This window comes from Balaenoptera borealis (genome assembly GCF_965194805.1).
Source record: "Balaenoptera borealis genome assembly, chromosome: 17".
NCBI classification, from domain to species: Eukaryota; Metazoa; Chordata; class Mammalia; order Artiodactyla; family Balaenopteridae; genus Balaenoptera; species Balaenoptera borealis.
In genome coordinates, this window is record NC_138876.1 from 14,217,468 (window position 1) to 14,241,274 (window position 23,807).

The 23,807-nt window shown below is 48.5% G+C and overlaps 1 long non-coding RNA gene across 1 annotated transcript in view; it reads right to left on the bottom strand.

Moving 5' to 3' along the window:
• Window positions 1-6,947: 6,947 nt before the first annotated feature.
• LOC309614576 overlaps window positions 6,948-23,807 on the bottom strand; it is a 50,447-nt gene continuing 33,587 nt past the window's right edge. Inside the window, exon 3 of the long non-coding RNA XR_014236290.1 lies at window positions 6,948-10,017. This is a non-coding gene — a long non-coding RNA (uncharacterized lncRNA). The remainder of the gene's footprint in view (window positions 10,018-23,807) is intronic.

The window sequence follows — 23,807 nt, forward strand, 5'->3', positions numbered from 1 at the left end:
GAACTCAACGTCTCCCTCTGCCAATCCTATATGCTTCATCCCTGTAGGTGTTGGTCCCCAAAGCACTCCCCGTGAAACACCCTGAATTCAAATTTCTGTCCCAGAATCGATTTCCCAGAGTGTCTGGCTTTAGAGAGTTGATACCAGAAGTGGGTGGTCTAAAGAAGCAGATTAAAATGGGACTTTGATTCACCCATTCACCAACTGGCTGACAATGAGTGCTCCGGCCCTGGGACAGGTTGGGAGTAAGTTGAGTAAGCACAGCCCTTGGGGTGATGTAACAGTGGAAACATGAAGCTTTTCAGTGGTGGCAAACTGGGATGGGTTACCTGCGGAAGGCAATGAACTCATAGGTGCAAAATCTCAGGCTTTGGGGAGGTTTAGATAAGGTATTAATTATAAGGACAATAAAATTGGTTGGCTCTCCAAAATGTCAACGTCAGAGGGCCTCTTTGGCAACATCTAAAGAGCCTTCATCTCCTGCAGTCAGAAGATAGAAAAGGCTGAGACTCAGGCCCGGGTCTTCATTATAAGGGCAACAGAGCACCAGAAAAGTCTCAACCCTGGCAATTCTCTTATGCCAAGGTCAGAGCTTTCATTCGAAAGAAGTGGGGCCCTGAGACCTGGAATAGGAACATGAATGTGGATGCACTCAAGAACCTTGGGGTCCCCAGACTCTCCAGAATTCTCTAAGCCTGCAGAAGTGGTCCAGGACTCCTAGTAAATACAAGCACTCCTGCTTGGCTTTAAAAGTTTGCAGAAAGTTATCTCCCCTTCTCTGTGCTGCAAGAAAACATATGCCCCCATCTCCCACTCAGTTAGATGCCCACCTTACCTCCTGACTGCCAAACCCATATCTAAGGCCAAGTTATAACCTTATTCAGCCAGAAAACACTGGGTCTGCTAGGCTTCCCCAAAAGGAACGGGAATGACAGGATCCCGAAATAATAGATGCCAGATGGCACTTAGCCATCAGAAGGGAGATGAGTGCAAATCTTGTAAGGAGCAGCAAAAGTCACAGGAAGCTAGGGCCTGACCCACAGACAGCCATGGAAATGATTAATAGAACACGACATCCCTAAAGACAAGTTAGATGAGCAATTGCTCAATCTATGCAATCAGAAAAAATCAAGAATCAGGATCTCTTGCCAAGTTCCCAGACCTGAGCCCATTTTCAGACACGGAATCTCTTGACTGAAGGAAAGACCAGCCCCCCAGGAAGAAGAACCCTGCACCGCCATGTCAAAGTGACCTCCAGGGTTTCACTCCAGAAAGGAAAATATCCAGGAATTTTAAGGACTGTTGGATTTAAGGTCTGAGTTCATACAAAATATTACCTTGGCCCCTGTTAGAATGAGAAGGTCCAGGGGGCCAGGTAAGAAATGGAGTCCAGACTCAGACCTACCACCCAGTGGTCATTTCATCAGTCCCTAAATATACAACCAGGATGGACATACTTGATAGTTGGCAGAACTTCCGTAGAGTTTCCTTGGTCTGTGAGTCAGAACAGTCATAGCAGGGGAAGGGCAGGTAGAAACTTCTGGAACTGCCTCCACACCCCCCCCCAACTCTACCCCCACCAGCTAAGAGAGTAAATCAAAATCACTATTGTATCAGGGAAAGATTAATGCCACCCTTACAGATCTAAAGGATATAGAGATGGTAGTTCCCACCATAGCTCCATTTAATTTGGGGTAAAAATACCCTAGAAGGATTTAGAGGCTGTCACAACCAAGTAGTAGCTCTGATTGGAATTGCTGTGTTGTATGCAGTATCTCTACTGAGCAGGGTAACAGCCTGGGCTGGAGTGTGGCCACTGAGCTGAGCTGATGAAGGTATTCCTTCGAATGTATCTCAGGAAGGTGAACCGGGAGCAGCTCTCACTCGTGTAGAATGGACAACACTCTACATGGACAGTCTTCCCCTAGGGCTACGTTGACTCTTCTACGCTCTGTCGTAGCAGTTTGGACCATCTGGACGTTCCACAGAACGGCACATTGGTCAACCCCATTAATGACTTCCTGTTAATCAGTAAGTGATGAGTAAGAAGTGGCAAGTACCTTGGAGGTCTCTGTAAGACACAAGCACTCCAGAGGATGGGAGATAAAACCCACGAAGATGCAGGGTCCTGCCACATCCGTTTTAATGGGTTCTGGGAAAGGCCAGGGCATCCCCTCCAAAGTGAAGGGTAAATTATGGTACCTGGCACCCCACACCACTAAGACAAAAGCACAACACCTGGAAAGCCTCTTCAGGTTCTGGAGTGAGCATATTCAGCTAATCATTCATTAGGATTTAGCATTTCCTAGTGAATACTTTTTCTATTTTGTAAACCACTGGGTAAATGAGTTTTATTTTTCAGAAATGTTTCTTGACAAATGATGAAGCATGCACTAAATATATTTTCTTCTTTATTGCTAGAGAGATAACACTTCAGTGACTTCATTATTTTTTCCTGACTCTGACGAACACCAGAATGAGAGAGAGGTGGCAGAAACCATATGTTCACATTCATGTCTGGCCACAAAACGAAAAGTATTGTACAGTCTGTAAACAGATCTGGTGTGATGTGACATTTTGTAGGCGAATACCATCAATTTAAAATGTAAAATTCAGAAAGTGTGTTCTGCTGTATAAACTCCTTTTATTCTTAACATGTTCAGGAAAATGGATATGGAATTGGTGCAATTCTATGACTGCTTTTTGTGTCAGATTACATCTTGATGAAAAAGCAATGACATACACTTTTCCCTATCTCAAAGAAAAGTATTTTCCTTTAAGGTGTCTTTCCTTTGGAAAATTTTTCAATTGTACATTTTATTTCCCTAAGAGTTGTATTTTTCACAAGGAAAATGTTGTGGCTATAATTTATGTTTGATGTATCTGTACTACACTTTTCATTATTTGCAGTAGATCTTATTTAGTTATATATTTTTTAAGAGAATAATGCTCCAAACCAATTTCTAAGTGACACAGAAGACCGCCAACTTTGAATGGAGCCTGGAGCAAAGAAGTGCTATGCAGCAGATTCTGGTTACTGTACACACAGTTACAATACTTGAGCGTTAAGCCCTGGCAGACCCTATGGTATTAGGGCAAATCTAAGGGGAAAAAAATGCTGCATGGAGTTTATGGCAAACCTTAGTAGGAGAATCACAATGTATATCCCTGCAGCAGATCTGCCCCAGTTGAAGGGGATGGGAACACCTAAGGTGCCGTGGAACCCACCCATTTTGGGAACCACTGAGTAAGATGTTCTCAAGGCTCCCTCCAGCTCAGATGTTCTACGGATCCTTCTTACTGTGGGTTTGCTCAAGCCCAGGCAACCTGGTCTTATTTATTTGGGGGCCAATTCTGCCTGTGACTTGCCCACATGCCTTGCCAACAGCAGCCCAGGAAAAAGCTCCCTATTACTCTCACCCTGAAGTTCTGGCTCCAAACGGGCTGAGAACGCCAGCCAGGGGCATTGCCAATGTTTCTAGTCTGAGTAAGAACTGTGCATCTTTTCCGTGACTCTGCCCTCTGCTTTGGCTGCAGAAGCCTAACTTGCACTGGTTTGGAAAGCCCAATCTTGTTCCTTCTTGCATGAGGCTGTGGTGTGTGTGTGTGTGAGTCCCAGACGGCAGCATAGTTGCCTTGCCCTAAACCTTCCTTTCTCTGGGGGTGGAGGAAGACCTTGTGGGGGGCACCTTTATTGACCACAGTAGCCCGTGCCCCTTCACTTCCCAACAGAACCCAGCTGAAGGAGAGGGACCATCGTGGCTTCCCTTCCCCTCTCTGGGCCTCAGTTTTCTCATCTATAAAATTAGGGGGCTGGATCAGGTGACATCTAAGGAGACTCTGCCTGCTTTGATGTTCTGTGACCCACAACTTGAAAAGGCAGAGAAAGAGCTGTCCTCTCCTCTCCTCTCTCATCTTCCGGCTCCTGTTACAACCACCTGCCCTGCATCCAATTTTGGAAACACGTCAATGCGCTTGTACTTGAAGAATGGAAATAAATGAATCAACACATCCTAAAATAATGAGAGGCCTGGCTGATGGAGCAACTTCCCAGCTGGGGCAGGTGTGGGTATTAAAACAATACCACCTCCTGGATGTGAGGATTAAATGTATATAAACCCCAAAGCACCACACCAGGACACAGTGAGCATTCAGTAAATGGCAGGTGCCATTACAATATCACATAAGGAACCAAGACTCTCCACTAGAGGGATGAGGCTCCCCTGTCTAATCCTCTGATACCCTAGTCCTCCCACCCACACTCTGATAGTGACAGGGAACTCACTACCTTACAGAGCGGCCAGGGCAGCTGGGTCAGGTACTGAGCCACATGCTTTAGAAGAGACATCCACCAACCGGCACTAATCCTGCCCTGGAGGAGCTTCGATTCCAGAGATGAGTCACGAATCCAGTTATTACACAGAGGGGTGGTGTTCTACGCAGAGTGAAACAACAGGCCTGGAGTTTCAGATGTGAGCTGTTTTTTCCAAGTGGGGAGGTCAGGGTGGCTCCTGAGGGCAGGGTCCATGTTTACCTTGCTCCGCAAGCGAACTCCAGACCCCAATACAGATCTTGGCATATAAGAAGTGCCTTACGAATATTTATATATCAAATCATTGAATGCATCAGAAAGAAGATGGCCTGGGAAGATCCAGATATGCAGGGATGGACAGAGGGGGAACATTCTAGGCAAAGAATTCCAAGAGGGGTCACTTCCAGGGAGGTATAGGATAGTGTTTCATTTAGTGACATCCAAACTCGTTCCAGGGAAACCAGAACCAACCACCTCCCCTTATCCCCAAAGCCCTGTATTGACCCAGAAAATCTGAAGAAGGAAAGTAGGAGTCTGGATGTGGGAACTTGGTTTCCAGTCCTTAGATCTCTCACCTGCAATCCTGGTGACCTGGGGCAAGTCACTTCCTGTCAGCCTCTCAAAGGAAAGGTGTCGGACAAGTTAATTTCTAAAATCATTTCCAAGTCTACAAGTTCTTTTTTCTATAAGTATAGTTATATTATTGAAGTATAGTTGAAGTATAGCTGATTTACAATGTTGTGCTAATTTCTGCTGTATAGCAAAGTGATTCAGTTATACATATATATACATTCCTTTTTATACTCTTTTCCATTATGTTTTATCACAGGATATTGAATACAGTTCCTGTGCTATACAGTAGGACCTTGTTGTTTATCCATTCTATATATAATAGTTTGCATCTGTCTATAAGCCCCTTTTTATTCTTCCCTCTCCCTTCCAACTACCTGGGGCAGCCTGTTGTGTGCTGCTATTGTCATTTTTCTGGATGTTTGGTCCATCACCGTGGGCCACAGAGAGCTGGCGAGGTACAAGGTGTTCTGGTTACTATTGCTATGAAATAAATTACCCCAACACTCTGTGGTATAAAAGAACCGCCATTTTATCTTGCTCATGATTTTGTGGGTTGAGAACCCAGCAATGGCTTGACTGGGCGGTTCTTGCTTCAGGTCCCTCATGAGAGTGGAGTCAATGCCGGCTAGGGTTACAGTCATCTGAAGGCTTGGTGGGGTTGGACATCCCGGGTTGCTCAGTCACATCCAGACTCAGTCCAAGATGGCTGGTAGTCGAGGCTGGTTTTGGGCTAGGTGCTCAGATGTGTCTCTCCAGCGTGGCAGTCTCAGACTTTTTACATACCAGCTGGCTTCCTCCAGAGCAAATGACCCAAGAGAACCAGGCAGAAGCTCCATGGGCTTTTATGACCTAGCCTTGGAAATCATGTGGCAAAACCTCTACTGCATTCTACTGCTTACAAGTGAGTCACTAAGGCCAGCTCAGATTTAAGATATGGGGCAGGGAGAAACATAAACCTCACCTCTCAATGGGATGTATATCAATGAGTTTGCAGACTTGTCTTAAAATTGCCACACAAGGTATCAGCCTGGCCCTCGGTAGAACACTGATGTACCATGTGTGGCCTTGGCCTTCCCTGTTCATCCCATGTCCACAGCCTCAGGGCCCTCATACTATCCTGGGATATGTCCCCTACTTTACCAGGTCTTAGGTCTTTCTTCTCTCTAATCAAATCTTGCCTTTTGTTATGGACTAAATGTTTATGTTTCCCCCAAAATTCATATGTTGAAGTCCTAATCCCCAATGTAATGGTATTTGGAGGTGAGACCTTGGGGAGGTGAGTAGGTTCACATGAGGTCATGAGGCCTCCCCGATGAGATTAGTGTGCTTGTAAGACGAGTTGAAGAGACCAAAGCTCTCTGTCTCTCTTCCTGCTGTGTGAGGACACGGTGAGAAGGCTGCCATCAGCAAGCCAGGAAGAGAGCCCCCACCAGACCCCAAATCTGCCAGCACCTTGATCTTCGACTTCCAGCCTCCAGAACTGTGAGAAGTTAGTGTCTATTGCTTAAGTCACCCAGTCTATGGTATTTTGTTATGGTCGCCTGAGCAGACTAACACACCTGCCCTATGTCCCATTCCCTCAGGATCCCAGTCTATGCAAGATCCCAAGGGACTCTACTAGACTAACTGGACCCCTGAACCCCATTAAACCTGCTCATCTCTAGAAAGCCTCCCACTAAGTGACCCAAAGAAGGCAATTTCAGACACTGTGGCAGGTGAGAAAATGAGGCACGTATTTTGAATCCAAATGGGTTTATGATGTCTACTAAGGCCCTATATTTGGAGTATATCATGACACAAAAAATTCATGAGATCAGCAGGCTACACATGGGGAAGTGTATCTGAGGCAACCAATTTCTAATTTCTTTCTAAACCTGAACCTGGTTGTCAGGCAGAACATCTGTCCAGACTTGAGCTGAGCCCTGCAGTGAGACAGAACCATCTCCACTGGCTGACCTCCAAATTAGCAATTATTGCATCTCTACCTGTTACCTGATATTAGACTAGTAACCCAGTTGGTTAAGCCAAGTCAAAAGAAATGAATTAGAAAAAAAAAAAAAAAAAAGAAATGAATTAGGACTGAAATAATAAACTAGGGGAGCATTTAAAGGATTGGAATAGGGTAGATAATAAATAAAAGAATGAAATGTAATGTGTGGAATCGAATGAACTGGAAGGGAATGTGTTCCCTTCTCAGGCCTTCGTTTCTTTTCTTTTTCTAGAACTTTCTTTAACCTTATGGCAGCTTTCTCATTTCATTCAGGTCTCTGCTCAAGTGTCACCTTCTCTGACCACCCATCACTCTCACACCCTCTTCCCTAATTTTTTTTTAATCTCCATCTGTAAATATCCTCTATTTATTGGCTTATTTCCCTTTCTAATCCCATGAGAGCAGGAACCTTGTCCTTTCCTGCTTCCTGCTGTTGTCTGCCCTTCCTAGTCTAGTAGCAGGTATACGGTAGGCCTTCCATAAATAATTTTTGTATGATTGAATCATTCAACCAATCAATCTCATTGGAATGTATTCAAGTAGAATGGATCACAATAAAATAAAGTGGAGTGGAGTGGAACATAAAAGGGAAAAAATGGAATGGAGTGAGATGGGGCAGGGTGGGGTGGGGAGGGGCAGGTAGTTCAAGATGAAAGGAAGCAGGAAAAAAAATCAATTCAGAGCAGCAGATGAACTGGAACAGTGGCTTTTCAACCCTCAATGCACATTGGAACCACCCGGGGAGCTTTCAAACCATGCAATGCCTGGACCTACCCATGGCCATTCAGACTCAATTGGTCTGGCATGGGGCCCAAGCGCCATTATTTTTTTAAAGCTTTTCATGTGATTCAAATTTGCATCCGGGGGTGAGAATCATTCTATTAGGACATTCTAGTTAAAGAAATTAGGTTAACCTCAAGCCCAGCTGTCAGGCTTATGCACACAAGAGTCACAAACCAGAACCTCAGACCCTACAAACAGCATGTCTGTAAGGGAAACATGTCCACCAGCAACAACCACAGAAAAAAACCTCTCCAATTTTCAGCTATTGCCCCATAGATATTGCGTGTTGTTCGGACAAACGTATGCGTGAAAACTCTCATCTGAACCTCAACGGTTGGTTCTGCCGTGGGGCCGGGCAGACTGCTGAAGTATCTCCAGGCTCTTCTGTGCGCAGTATGGATTGGGCACTCTGCGAAGTCGTTCCATCTTTGCAGACAGATAAATGGGATCACCCTGGAACTCCAGTCTTCTCTAAGGCAGACTGTCCCCCTTGTCTTTCTCCCACTATCCAGCTAATCGCAAAGTGCCCCTCTGCTTTGGACAAAACCAAGCAGAATTATAAAGGAACCCCAAAGTCTGACTTCCACAGTCTTCCTGACTACAGATTTTTTTTTATTCAATGTATTTAAACTAAAAAAAACCAGTTTACCCATCTCTCTCACCACCCACCTCTTGCAACTCCCAATCTGTTCTCTGCGTCTTTGAGCTTTGTTTGTTTTGGGTTTTGTTTATTTGTTTTTTAGATACCATATATAAGAGAGATTATTCAGTATTTGTCTTTCTTTGTCTGACTTATTTCACTTATAATGCCCTTGAGGTTCATCCATGGTATCGCAAATGGCAAAATTTCATTCTTTTTATGGCTAATATTCCATTTTGTGTGTGTGTGTGTGTGTGTGCGTGCGTGACTTATTCTCTATCCACTTATCCATCAATGGACACTTTGTTTTCATATCTTGGCTATTGTAAACAATGCTGCAATGAACATGGGGGTGCATATATCTTTTAAAATTAGTATTTTTATTTTCTTCAGGTAAATACCCAGAAGTAGAATTGCTGGATCATATGGTAGTTCTATTTTTAATTTTTCTAGGAACCTCCATATTGTTTTCCATAGTAGTTACACCAGTTTACATTCCCATCAATGGTGTACTAGGGTTCCCTTTTCTCTATATCCTCACCAACACTTATTTCTTGTCTTCTTTTCTTTTTAATATTTATTTATTTATTTGGCTGTGCTGGGTCTTAGTTGCAGCACACAGGATCTTCATTGCCTCGTGTGAGATCTTCATTGTGGCGTGTGGGATCTTTTAGTTGCAGCATGTGGGCTCTTACTTGCAGCATGCTGTATCTAGTTCCCTGACCAGGGATCAAACCTGGGCCCCTTGCATTGGGAGCACGAAGTCTTAACCACTGGACCACCAGGGAACTCCCTCTTGTGTTCTTGATAATAACCATTCTAATAGATGCAAGGTGATATCTCACTGGGGTTTCAATTTGCATTTCCCTGATGATTAGTGACGTTGAGCATCTTTTCATGTATCTGTTGGCCATTGTATGTCTTCTTTGGGAAAATGTCTATTCAGGGCGTCTGACTATTTTTTAATCAGATTGTTTGGGGTTTTGCTACTTAATTGTATGAGTTCTTTATATATTTTGCATACTCGCCCCTTAAGAGACATATGGTTTGCAATTACTTTCTCCCATTCCATAGGCTGCCTTTTCATTTTGTTGATGATTTCCTTGCTGTGCAGAAGCTTTTAAGTTGATGTAGTCCTACTTGTTTATTTTTGCTTTTGTTGCTTTTGCTTTTAGTGTCAGACACAAATAATTATCACCAAGACCTATTTCAAAGGATCTTACCCCCATGTTTTCTTCTAGGAATTTTATAGTTTCAGGTCTTACATTCAAGTCTTTAATCCATTTTGAGTTAATTTTTGTATATGGTGTAAGATAGTGGTCCAGTTTCATTCTTTTGCATGTGGCCATCCAATTTTCCCAAAACCACTTATTGAAAAGACTGTCCTTTCCCCATTGTATATTTTTGGTTCCCATGTCAAAAATTTATTGGCCATATACGCGTGGGTTTATTCCTATGCTCTTTGTTCTGTTCCATGGATCTATGTATCTGTTTTTATGCTAATTACCATACTCTTTTAGTTACTATAGCTTTGTAATATAGTTTGAGATCAGGGGCATTATGCCTCCAGCTTTGTTCTTCTTTCTCAAGATTGCTTTGACTATTCAGGGTCTTTTGTGGTTCCATACAAAGTTTAGGATTGTTTGTTCCTAACTTCAGGTTTTCTTCTCTCCAATGCACCTTCTGGCCCCAGCTTTTATCCAAATTCACTTCAGCTCTCTGGAAAGAAAGTAATGATGATAGTGAATGACAACTACACTTTCTTGAGCTCTGGCTGTAATTAATTTATGATAACATGCTATGATAATCACTTTATATAATGATACCTAGCACTTATTGAGAACTCATTATGTACCAGGCATCCTTCTTTCAATTTTACATATATTAGCTTATTTATTATATCAGCTATGAGCAAGATGCTATTATTATATCATCCCCATTTATAGATGAGGAAAGTGGGGCACAGAACAGTTAAGTCACCTGCCTAAGGACACACAGTAGCAGAGCAAGGACTTAAACACCTGGCTGTAGAGTCCAAGTTCTTAGCATCTACATCCTGCTGCCTCATGCAATCCTCATGTGTCTTTAATGACAGTCTTTCCAGGCAGATATTATTTCCTGATTTTACAAATGAGAAAGCTGAGGCTCAGCTATGTCTGGGCACATGCACCAAGTCGCCATATTGGAATTGGACCTCAAACCCAGTATTGTCTAATTCTAAAGTGTGAGGTCCCAACCAGCACACGTCTCTGCCCCTCAGCTCACACTCCTCTGAGCTTGGGGGAGCAGGGAGGGCCTCCCCAACTCCTGACAGGAATGGTTTGAGCCTTCTCCTCATGGTCAAGAACTTCTCACATGGGCCACCCAGTCAAGGGGAGGCCTCTGGGGTTTCTGCATCCAAAGCCTGTGTGTCGCCATCTAGCAGCTACACTAGCCACACCTCCTCGGATTTTCTCCAGTCTTCAACTCCTTGGTAAGCGCAAGGGACTTTGTTCCATGATGGAGTGCCGCTAGATTCCAGTGGCGGGCTCAGGTGGGCGAGGGATGCCTTTTGAGTCATGGAGGAAACCACAGACTTGGGTCCCTGCAGCCCCCGCTCCCAGGCCCCAGAGGCCTCACCCCTACACTTTGGAAATGTGTAATTCGCACCCTCATCCTCCTCCCACAGACGTGGGGTTCGGCTGCTGCTGATTCATTTTGAGAAGCTCCGCTTTCCACAGCTTCATGAGGAAGGATTGTCCCCACTGCCGGAGCCATGTGTGTTTGCTATGATTCATCAGATCGTCTGCAATCGCCTCAGAAATAGCCCTTACGCAATCCAGGAGCCTCTGGGAGCCTCGGCACAGGGGCTTCCCCTCTTAGTCACCCTCTGGGCCCCAGTCCACTTCCACGCAGCCACGGGAACACGGAGGGGCAGGCACATGCCCAAAAGAGGAACTTGAGAAACTAGCAGGCGGGGTGAAGGCCGCCCCCCATTGCTGGCAACTGCAGTGAGGCAAGATCGCAGCTGTGCGGCTCTGTTGAAGTGAAATGTGCACCGTAAACAAAATCTCCCAAGGTCAAGGGTGGCCGCTGGCCTGTGCCCTCTGGTCTTGGGGTCTGTGGATAGGAAGAAGGCCCTGACACGGCTGATCTTCTCTTCCTGCAGATCAGGATGTTTGACGGGGGAGGCAGGCTGCTGGCGGAGGCTGAAGCTGGTCTGAGCCTAAGGAGGAGGCCAGAAGGGACAGAAGGGAGGGAGGTGGCCCCATCAGGAGCTCCTCCTGATGGCCCTGAAGCCCTTTTGGTCCAGTGGTTTTTGGATTCTGGCTGCCCACAGAATCACCTGGGGTGGGGGGTTGAGGGGAGTTGTAATAAACACGGATGCTCAGGCCCCATCTCCAGAGATGTTGGGTAGGGCCTGGGCATTGGTGCTTTTGAAAACCAGACATTTTAGAGTTGAAAACTACTTGCCTAGTCCAAGCCCTCACTTTGCATATGAGGAGTCACTGGACTTGAACTTTCCCTTGGCCTACAAAGCCCTCCATGATCTGACCTCCCCATGTCCTCATCACCTCTCTTAAGTTCTCTCACTTTACCTCCTCTCTCTCCCTCTTTCTCTCCTAATCTCCACCGCCTCTCTTCCTCCCTCTCCCGCTCCCTGACTCTCTCTCTCTCTCTCTCTCTCTCTCTCTCTCTCCTCTCTCTTTCTCTCACCTCTGGGCCTTTGCACTGCCTGTTACCCCTACCTTTAACCCAATCCCTCAGGATTCTAAGTCAGAATCAGTGCCTCGGTGCCTCTCCATTTTCTCACTTCGCTTTATCTTCCTTCATGGCACAACCTGACCTTATGTCTGTATTTGTTTATCCCTTTATCCTCGATTAGAATGTGGTCCCAGAAGGGGCGGGGCTTCCTGCTGTACCCCCAGCCCCAGCAGAGTGACTGGAACATAGCAACTGCTCAATAAAAGTATTTGCTAAACAGATGGACAAGCCCGGTGTGGTGTTCACACCGACACCAAGGCCCCGACCCACACCCACCAGGGCAGCACATCATCTGCCAAGCCCTGGGGTCACATGTTTCTCTTCAAGAACTAGTTCATGAACGCGCACAAAGCAAGCTCAGAACCCAGACCATTTCTCTGTACAAACAGTGTCTCCAAGGCTCGCCCACAGAGGACAAAGGGCTGCTTCGTAACCAGCATACCAGGATGACCACAACCAGAAAATAGTTGTCTTGGCCCAGAAGCCTCTTAGGAGGCCCTTCCAATGATGCTCACACTGATCAAATGTGTTCAGACTCCCATGGGGAACTGGCCTTCACAATTTACTGGCCCCAACCTCTTGAACTGCTGCCACCATCTTGTTTTCAACCAATCATAACTTGTGTATGTACAGCTGTTTTTCAGTCACACAATGATTTCACAAATATGCTCGATCCTCACAGCAAATCTGGGAGCTGAGTGCTCCTGCCCTTCATTTTCCAGGTGAAGCCCCTGGGTCCCAGAGAAGTCAAGTCACTGGCCCAAGATCACACAGCAAAGGCACAACCAAGATCAGACTTAAAGCCAAGCCTTGGCAAAGGCCAGTCCTCTGCTGGGGCCTCCACCCAGCCCCACTCCACACCAAATGTGATTTATCACCCACCTTGAAACCAAGCTTTGTTCTGGATCATGTTTGGCTGCTGGCAGAAATCTCCCCCTCCTGGAAGATGAAAGGTTTGCCATGTTCAAGGAGATACAAAAGATCGGGGCTCAGCTTCCGAAGGGCAGTCCAGAAGAGAGACTGACAATGCTGTAAGCGATACCACCTATTTCAGCTTGTGTTCCTCCAAAACAGAGCCTCAGACAAGGACAAAGGTAAACGCAGTTTATTTAGGAGGTAGCCCCAAGACGGCAGAATGAGAGGTGAGGGGAATGAATCAGAAAAGGAGGAACAGTCAATACGAGAATGTGATTTCAAAGTCTCCCTGGTAGGCACAGGAACTAGAGTCTTCCGGGACTTCTGACCTCTGGGCGGCCCCTGCACCAGGGGAGCGACTCCAATTGGGGCCAAGAGAGATATCAGAGAGTCACGTGTCCAGTGCCTGAGATGGGGGGCTGTGAGCAAGAGTCAGAACTCTCATGGAACCGTCCACCCACCACAGGTGCCGCTAAAACCAGAGGCAGTCGGCTGGGATGTGCTCAGGGCACAGAAGCCCCTCCAGTGACATCTTTGGAATAAGTCCACAGTCATCCCTGGTGACGACTTTGAAAATAGTCCAAGTGTGTTTATTTGAAAGAAAAAGTTGGTCACGCCTCCCATCCGGTTCTGACCATCAGAGTCACGACAATGCATGTCAACAGTTTCTCAGTGACTTCCTGCACTAATAGCTGAAGTAAGGCCCTCTGGCCCACAGCATCCCAGAGGGCTTATGTGTCCCTTTTCTTTGGTCTCCAGCACCTGTCAGCCTCTCTAAAGCTCTACCAGGTGCCAGGTCCTCCCCGGCTGAACCCCAGCTTCTATCTCCATCAGGGTCCTTCTTCCCACAAGAGGTCTTCCCCAAGCGTCCACAGCTCAGGCCCTGTGAATGTGATGCTCTCGAGGCCTGACCTTTCACCCAGCCTCCTACAGTGCAGATAGGGACACTTAGTGGAAGTGACCAGCCCAAAGCCTTCTGCAGGTTAGGGGCATCGGGTCCCATAACCTTTTGTGCATACACCCAGGACTAGCCACACCATTTGCAGGGTCCCTTTTTCAAAAATTATTAAGAATTTCAAGGATGGTGACAGCAGGACCAATTAAACCAAGGGCAGGGTCCCTGTGAGTGCAGGGTCCTGTGTGATCACAAAAGTCACACACGCTTGAAGCCAGCCCTGTGTAGAAGCCACCTCTCCCAAAGAGGCAGGGCGGGCTGCTTCCAAAACAACTGCTTGCCAGCTAAATAAGCCTGCATTGAAATCCCAGCTTTGCTTTTCACCTGCTGTGCAACTCATATGAAATGCTTCACCCCTCTGGCCTCAGTTTCCTCATTGTAGAATGGGGATGAGATGTAAAGTGTATGGCATATGAAAGGCACTGAGCAAATGGGAGTTCTTTGCCTCCCTCCCCGCCTCCCTCCTCCACATCAGTTTCTTCCCCTTCAGGCTGGAAGAACCAGGACATGTACACCACCATCACCACCACCACCACCATCACCACCTTGGCCATGGTCTTAGCCTCAAAGTAAGAGCTGGAGAAACTTGGGGGACACTGTCCCAGCTCTACCACCGGGGGCCCAAGTCCAGTGAGGAAGAGGATCCAGGGCACCGCCACCCCCATCCTCATTTTTCTCCAACCCCACCCTAGGTCGGGCTGGAGCCACTGAGTCTGGCTGTACCCCTTCCCTCTCCAAAGAAGAGCCTGACATTCCCAGGGGTGGCAATTCTTCTTTCTGACCCTCCTTTTCTCCAGAAGGAAAGGGAACAAAGAGAGGCTGCAGGGAGCCTCAACTGACTCATCGTGGCACCATGGGCAGGTCACAAATGATAATCCCGGCCTCGGCTTTCCCATCTCTAAAATGGGACTAATGATGCCTGCCACTTGCCTCGGCAACAGGATGCGTGGAGAGCGCTCATTACGGCTGCACTGCTGCTGTGATTGTGCTTTAGCTAAAAATACGCTGCCCTGGTGAGGCCCCGGAGGGCCCTGGGAGCTTTGGGAAAACACACTCTGATTCATCTTCAAAGCATCCTTGAGAAATAGGTGGGAGGAAGGTCTCAGCTGATGGGGAGGGAGGAAACTGAGGCATCCCAAGAGGTAAGCACCTTTGTGACAGAGAGGGAGATGGAACGAACACCTGGGGGGCCCAGATGGGGAAGGTGGTGGAAGGTATTCGGCCTTAGGTGATACACACGCTTGGGTTCAAGTCTCCCCAGCAAGTCTGCTGAGAATAAGTTAGACAGGCTTGGGCAAGGCAAGCTCTTCAGGCTTCATCCTGAAATGCGAGTGACAACAGCTGCTTCCCGGAGTCGTGGTGAGATGAGGTGGCGTCACGTGAGTGCAAATGCCAGCACCTAGTAGGTGCTCAGGAAACAGCACCCCGGACTGTCCTGTTTCCTCCCTGAGAAATCAGTGTGATGGGTGAGGCTGCCAATCAGGTCCACACTAGACACTTTCCATGACAGTGGTTTGTTGACTTTCTCCTCTTGGTAAAACGTTACATAGTTGTTAGGCCACGTGTCACACCTCTCTGGACTGAGATAACGTGTGGTGAAGGGTGACCGGGTTCCCATCGTCCAGCTGGGGACACTGGTCCCGCCTTCCCTGCCCAGGGGAGCTGTCAGGAGGAAGGGGGAAGGGAGAGAGAGCTGCATTCTTGTCACAAGCAAAGCCTGGCGGGAGGGACAAGTGTGTAAGTGCCTACCTGGGCCCCCAGCACTGTGCACATCTAACACGGCCTCTCCTCGGCTCCACCCCGCAGCCTAAGTAAGATTTCCCTGTCGTTCACTTGAGAAAATCGCGGCCCAGGAGGATAAGTGACTTGCCCGAGATCACACCCTGACTGAGGGGCAGAGCCAGGGTCCAGACCGTGCTCTCGGTGCCCCGCAAGCCTGTCACCACGTGTGGCCCCTGCGGCCAGAATCCCAGCTCGAGTTGGCAACGGCCTGACACACCGTCTTGCCCAATCTCCCAGCTTGAGGCTGAGGAAACAGGTGCTCAGAGAACTCAGGGCAGCAGTGTGGAGCAGCTGGAATCAAGGGCCTGCGCCCGGCCCGGGGTGGGGTGACCTGGGAGGCGAGCGGGTGACCCTGGGGCGCTGACCACAGGCACCCGCCGGCCCTGACTCAGGCACCAGCATCACTGTGAGTGGGAGGTGAGGCTCAGGCGGCTTCTCCAGTCAGAGCAGATCGGCCATCCGGCCAGCGAAGCACCTATTTTGTGCCAGGCCCTGGGGGCACAGACCAGAACAGCACACACCTGGGCCCTCTGCGTGGCGGGTGACAGTAGCCCCACAGCAGGGGACACAGAAGCTCAGGGGGGTGGCTTGTCCAAGACCACACTGGGCTTGGCGGCAGAGCTGGGGCCGGAACCCAGCCTACTGTTGGTGGAGGGAAGAGGGACTCCAGCATTTAGGAGAGGGAACAGACCACGGCTGTGTCATTTAGCGTCCAAATGGGGACACTTTTGAGAGTAAAAGGAACGGCTATTAGTAATGACACTAGGACAATGGGCATAAACGCGGCTGTCCCAGGCTAACTGGGACACGTGGTCACAAGAGCCATGAGCCTCCGATGTGAGAGGAGATTTAGTCACTGGATCGTCACGTCAGCCCTGAAAGGTGGTTGTTAGTGTTACATGTCCATCTGTCAGGTTCAGAAACTGAGGCTCAGGGGGTACTAATACCTGTTCAGAATCCCCCGGCCAACAGGCAGCTGCAAAACAGGGTGAGCAGATAGAATCTGGGTACCGAGAAAAGAAAGGAAAAAGCAGGCGAATAGTCAGCTGGTCCGGTCACCTCTGGAGGGTTTGGGGTGGTTTCCGTCCATTGCGATTGGGCAAGCTGGGGACTATTACAGACGTTTAATATTCCCTGCAGAGAAGGAGCCCGGGGCAGCCCAGGACGGCAGAGGGCTCCGTGGGATGGGGACGGGGCAGAGGAGGGGTGTTGCACAGCCAGGAGGCCCCCCATTCCTGGAGTTTCAGGGACGCTAGAAGGAGCCACCGCAGGCAGCTTGGCCTCGCTGGGTGGTGGCCTCTCTGGCAGGGAAGCCCTCAGCTTCCTTCCTTTTTTTCTAAGTAGGTTCGAAAGCAGCCAGTCCAGGATCTGAGAGCCAGGAGGGTGCCAAAGGGAAGCAGCACCCTCAGTCAAGGCAGAGAAAGGCAGTGCCCCAAACTGGATGGGACCAGGACAGGGACAGGTAGAGGTCTGCAGGCCAACCTGGGCAGAGCTGGCCGGACCCGGTCAGACCCGGCCACGGGAGGCCATGCCAGCCCCTCCCGCTACAGGGCCGTGAGGGGCCTGGGCATCTGCTGAGGCCCGTCCACAGTCCCCCCCTCAATTCTGGGGCCCGGGTTCCCTGCTCCCCTTGCTTCACCTCCCAGCCCTCTGCTTTCTAACAGGAAGTGCCTTCCTCTTTCTATGTTTCCCCCCTTGGCCGGTACCCAGCAATCCCCAGCCCAGAGTCAGGGTGACTTTCAGGAAACTGTCATTGTGAAAAACCCAAACCACTCCCAACTGGCTGTCTCTAACCACCTGGGGTGAGGTGTCTGTGATCTGGGCAGGCGAGGCGGCCGAGCTGTCAGGAGGGCCCTGACTACCCCAGGAGTAAGAGCCTGCAGACATTGCAGCCACCTCCCCGGGCTGCCACCCTCACACGCGCGCACACACACACACACACACACAGCTGAAGGAGCTCCAGCACAGGGTGCAAAGACTCCCTGCTGAAGTGAGATTAAGTACGAATAACAGTTTCCATTTATTCACCTGTTGAGCACTTAGGACTTGCCAGGCATTTTATATATATTGTCATTAACTGAATTGCAACTCTGTAAAATAGGCCTCACTTGGTAGAGGGTATGTATATGTATACCCATTTTATAGATGGTAAAAATGAGGCTCAGAGACATGAACTGAGGTGCCCAAGGCCACACAGCCGGTACAAAAGCCAGCATGCTTTCACAACTGTGAGGTCTGTTTGGATCAAAGAGAACTTCCCACCTGTGTTCAGACCCCAAGCACTCTTACACGCACCCAGTGGTGTCTTCTCTAAAGGCACAAGGATAACTTGCAGCTTTCAGATGCAGCATTACTCCTCAGACTGTCACATTCCACACAATGTCTCTGGTCACAAAAGCTGCCTTCACTTGACCTGCCAGATTTCAGACCCTCACAAGAAACAGCCCCTCAGTGGTTTTCTGGTTCAGCCCCTCAGCTTGAGTCCAGCAGGTAGTGTTTGAGAGGGTATTTCATAACTGGGGATCCGACCTGGATTGGGAGAAGTCAGGGAATGCTTCCTGGAAGAAGTGGCATTGGCTCCAAGAGCTGAGGGATGCTCAGGTATGGCCAGGCAAAGAGGTGGGATAACGTTTCAGGCAGAGGACACAACTCTTGGGAAGGGCTTGAGGAGCAGAGAGAAGATCAGTGTGTCCAGGGCGGGCTTGGAGAGAGGGAGGAGTAGCTGGGGGTAAAGTTCAAAGAGTGTGCGGAAACCAGCAACATAAGGAGTGTAGCCAGGCTGTAACCGGAAACCTCTGAAGACTTTCAGGATGGGAGGCAAGGGAGTGGCTCTATCAGATTTGACATTTTAAAGATCGTTCAGGCAGCTGTGGAGGAAAGAAGTAGAGCAGTGGCTCTCAGCTGGGGTGATTTTGTCCCCAGGGAACATAGGGCATGTGTGCAGACATTGTTGGTTGTCAAAACTGGGGGTGGAGGTGCTACAGGCATCTGTCACCCATCCTGGGTAAAAGCCAGGATGCCGCCAAACACTCTACAGGGCACAGGACAGCCCACCCCCTGCAACAAAGAGTTGTTTGACCCAGAATGTTGACAGTGCTCAGCTTGAGACACCCTAGATTAGAGGAAAGCAAAAAGGAAGCAAGGAGGGTGGTAAGGCTGGCAGGAGAAGCAGGAAACGTGAAGTAGGGCATCAGCTATGAAAATGGAGAGATCCGTGCCAGCAGGATTGGTGATGGATTAGACGTGGGGAGAAATGGAATCAGCCTTCAAGTTCCATCCGTTCTGCTCCCATGATGCCTCTCACTTCCATTCTCTCCTTTTCGCTCCCACTGCCCTCTTACATGGATGATTGCATTAGCTTCCCAACCTGTCTCTCAGCCTCCAGGGACACCCTTCTTCACTCCATGACAATGCCAGAGTGATCTCTCTAAAGCTCAGCTTTGGTCAGGTCACACCCTCGCTCTACAACCTTCCATGGCTCCCCAAACCCAGGAAAATGAACTGACAATGCCCACTTGGCATTTAAGTCCTCCCCATCCTCCCTCACTCATCCCCAGTTCCACCTCCCTGGTGGCACACACTTTTGGTTGCTTATCCAAAATATATCTCCCCATCTTCCTAGCTAACAGAACCCAAATGTTGTTTGATAATCTATTCTCTTCTACACACATGCTTCCCTAGACTTCCCTAGTCCTCTTGCCGGTAAGCAGGAGATAAAATTCTGGCCTTGGAAACATGCAGAGGAAAAGAGGAGTGGGAACTTCTAGGGAAGGTTTCTTTGCTGATCAGCAGACATTCATGTGAAGAAACAGTCCCCTGTCTTCTGCTAGACACTTTCATGTCTGTACTAGGTCCCTGAATTACCAGCAGCCCTCCTGCGGTGAAGAGCCGTGGCCAAGGCAAACCCTGTGAGATGAGGGTGGCAGAACAGGGGAGGGAAAGAACAGGGGTCCCTGGCCAGATAGTCGAGGCACCATATTGGCCAACCTGGACAGTCCCTACTTCGGGGCTTCTTCTGTATGAAAGGACTTGAGGTTGTCTGTTGCTTATAGCCAGACATCCTGATAGAAAATCACTGACTCCAAACCCAACTCTGCCCTGGGTTCTAAATTCATACTCTGCTTTTCCACTTCTGTGCCATCATTCGTGCTGTTCCCTCTGCCCATTTGTGGGAATCTTATCCTTCCTTTAAAGACCAACTCAAATGTCACCTCTGATAGGAATCCTCCCAGGAACTCACTGACCAGAAGCCGCGTCTCTGTCACCTGCACTTGATCTGCAGCTTGACTCTAGCATTCATCACTCTGCGCCTCTCACTGGAGTCCTTTGCCTTAAGTCTGGTTCCCACTCCTAGACTGTAAGCTCCTAGATGGTAGAATCCATGCGCTATTTATACTAGGACATCTCCCTGCATCCTGAGGGATATCTGCCTACCATTTTCTCAGCTTCAGACAGTCCTTATTCCCAATTATATTTGTTTCGTATTTTTACTGTAACAAATCACCACAGATTTACCAGCTTAAAACAACACAAATTTATTATATTACAATTCCGGGAGTCAGAGTCCAAAATGGGTTTCAAGGGGCTAAATGAGCTGGATCGTGTTCCTTCCTGGAAATTCTAAGAGAGAATCCATTTGCTTGCCTTTTCCAGCTTCGGAGGCCACCTGCACTCCTTGGCCCATGGCCTCTTCCTCCATCTTCAAAGCCAGCAATCACATCAGCCCAACCTCTGCATCCATCATCACCTCTCCTTCTCTGCCTCTGACCCTCCTGCCTCCCTATTCTAAGGACACTTGTGATTATGTCAGGCCCTCCGGATAATCCAGGATAATCTCCCATCTCAAGAGCCTTCACTTAATCACATCTGCAAAGTCCCTTTTGCCAGGTGAGGCAACATATTCACAAATTCCAGGAATTAGGGTGTGGACATTTGGGAGATGGAGTGTTACTATGTCAAATGCACCCACTAGGGGCCTTAATGAAGCCACCAGGAATTCATTAGCAGGGCAGTAGGTAAACAGCATCATCGGGATGAGGATGGAGATCTCAGGGCCAACACAAGCTCCCAGGTATCATCCTACAAGTTTCCAATTTGACATTTCTTGGTATTTCGGCAAGTAGAGCCTCGTTAGGTGGAGGTCATAAAAGACTTGAACCAGAATTGGGAAAAATAAGACAAAAGGCAGCTGAGGGACGGGAGAAGGATACTAAGTCCCTGGTGCTTAGACTTAAAGATTTGAGACCCATCATCTCCAGAACAGAAGTGGTCCTAACCCCGGGGCTGGGTTTCAGGGGCCCCAGGAGAAGGAAGAGCCAAGACATAGAGGCTGGAAGCTCGAGAGGGCCTGTGACATTTAACACTTACCTGTCCTCCATCTCATAACCCCAAAGCCCGGCTTTCTGTTATCAAATAAATAAGGCCACCATGAGGCATTCGTTGGCTGGTGACAAGTTATTCATACTTTGGTAGAAGTTTTCTGGTAAGTAAGAACCATAGCCCAGGGCTTCCCTGGTAGTGTAGTGGTTAAGAATCTGCCTGCCAATGCAGGGGACACGGGTTCGAGCCCTGGTCCGGGAAGATCCCACATACTGCGGAGCAACTAAGCCCACACGCCACAACTACTGAGCCTGCGCTCTAGAGCCCGTGAGCCACAACTATTGAGTGTGTGTGCCACAACTACTAAAGCCCACGCACCTAGAGCCCGTGCTCCGCAACAAGAGAAGCCACCGCAATGAGAAGCCCGCGCACAGCAATGAAGAGTAGCCCCCGCTCACCGCAACTAGAGAAAGGCCGAGTGCAGCAACGAAGACCAAGTGCAGCCAAAAATAAATAAATTACATAAATAAATTAAAAAAAAAAAAAAAAGAACCATAGCCCAAAGAAGAAATCTCATGTGGCGGAAAATCAGTACCATGACAGGCTGGTGGCAGGGCCATTTTGCTGCCCCAAGATGGCATGTATGGTCGTGAAGCCCCACCTCAGTTGCCTGGTCAGGGCTAACGCCTGGTCCCCTCTTGGTGCTCTTGGGCCTTTGGACTTCTCTGAAGCCACTTCCAGGGCTGTGTGCCCGGCAGACATGGTGGTCACCTCCCCTGAATGGACCCCAGCAAGGGCAGGTAGCTGCACCCTGAGAAGGCCTCTCTGTCCGTTGAAAAGAGAGGGAGAGACCTTAAGTAACAGTTTACAAAGCTCAACAGTAGTTACCATCAAAATAATCAAAGGCAAAACACATTGCCTCCAACTCCCCTTTGAAGCTATTTCACAAACTGAATTCCTTTCCTTTGACCACCTTTCCCAATCCTCACATATTTACCTTGCAGGGGAGGCTGGTACCCACCCCCCCATGGTGGTGTCCACTCAACGCCTCCCCCTTGAGCACCTCAACACGATCCTCAGCTCACCTCCAGGACCAGTAGCACCTTCAACAGACCACGGGTTCCAGCACGTGAGCCAAAATTCTCACAGTCACCCTCTGAGGAGGCCATTGGGCTCCCATTTTACAGATGAGAAAACTGAAGCTCCAAAAATTTAAGGGACTTGCCCAAAGTTCACAACCAGCTAATGAAGAACCGGGCTGGTATTGAAGTCCAGGCCTCCAAGCCCAGGGCTCTGTCACCACATGAGGAGTCCCCAGACTTTTGGCCTCAGGCCCTCTTTACTGTCTTAACAATCACCGCGGCCCCCAGTGAGCTTTCATTTTTGTGGGTTCTATCTACTGATATTTGCTCCATTAGAAATTAAAATTTTAAAAATTTTCATCTTTATTAATTCACCTAAAATAGCAAGAAACCCATTTCACTTTAACATAAATAATACCTTTTCATGAAAAATAACCCTATTTTCCAAAACAAGACAAGAATTACTGAGAAGGGTGGCACTGTTTTACATCTGGTAAACCTCCTTAACGCTGAGCTTAAGAGAAGACAGCTGAGCTTCCGCCTCTGCTTCTACATTCAGGATTGTGCAATACGCTGTTTGGATTAAAGTCTATAGGGAAAATCCTAGGATCTTACAGAACCCCTGCAAGGGTCCCGAACCAGACTTTGAGAATCACCACGCTACATCGTACTACCTCATTTCTGATGCTCCAAACCCAAGTTTCTAAACGTGTGCTTTGCACAAAACAGATGCTTAACGTGTTTGTTGAGTGAATAAAGGAGCAAGTCCAGGGCAAAGCTGGGGGAGGAAAAGGTCGAGCCTTAGGTCAAAAGTCATCCGTGAGCTTCCACTATTGAGGCTCTGCCTTCATGGGGTGGAAGGGGAGAAAGAGAGTTTGCAAAACGTTCCACTTTGGGGCTGCTGTGAAAGGTTGTATAGATTGTAGACTCTTCAAGAGCCTCTGAGAGGGTGTGTGGAGGCAGGAATCCAGCCTAGGTTCTGTTCGCCAAGCCTTGTGCCCTGTAACAGGGCTAAGGAAGGGGTGCATTTTCCTAATCTGTCCAGTACTGCGGGGTGTGCTAGCAGCAGCCGAGGCCTCACCCCGTAAGTATGAGCCTCCCAAACACATCTGGGTGCAGCGAGGGACAGGCAAACCCCAAATTCTTAGAAAGGGTGCCAGGAGATGCTGCAGCCGCCCATGGGTTGAGGCAGAGACTGGACACAAATCCTCATTTCTGTGCCTCCTACACAGACTGGACCTGCCTTTGGACCAACCACAAACCCAGACAGCAAGGGGCCCTAGCAGTCAGCCCCATGGATTGGCACCTACTGTATATATGCCGCCCTAAACCCTGGGAAAGGACATCAAAGAAGCAGGCAGCACGGTCTGCTAGTCTTTACTGTATTGCGGTGGTTCTCAGTGCTGGGATGTTTTGTCCCTTGGAGGACATTTGCCGATGTCTGGAAACATGTTTAGTTGTCACAGTGGGTGGGGGTGAGAGCGCTACTGGCATTTAGCAGGTGGAGCCCAGGAATCCTACTCAGGATCTGACAACGCACAGGACAACGCCACACAGCCAAGAATATCCAGCCCCAAATGGGAATAGTGCTGAGTTTGAGAAACCCTAGTGCAATGAAAAAACTGTGGGCTCTAAACTCAGAGGTCCTAGGTTCAAATCTCAGCTCGGCCACTTTGTAATTCTGAAATTCTGGGCAGGTAAGTGGCTTTCCT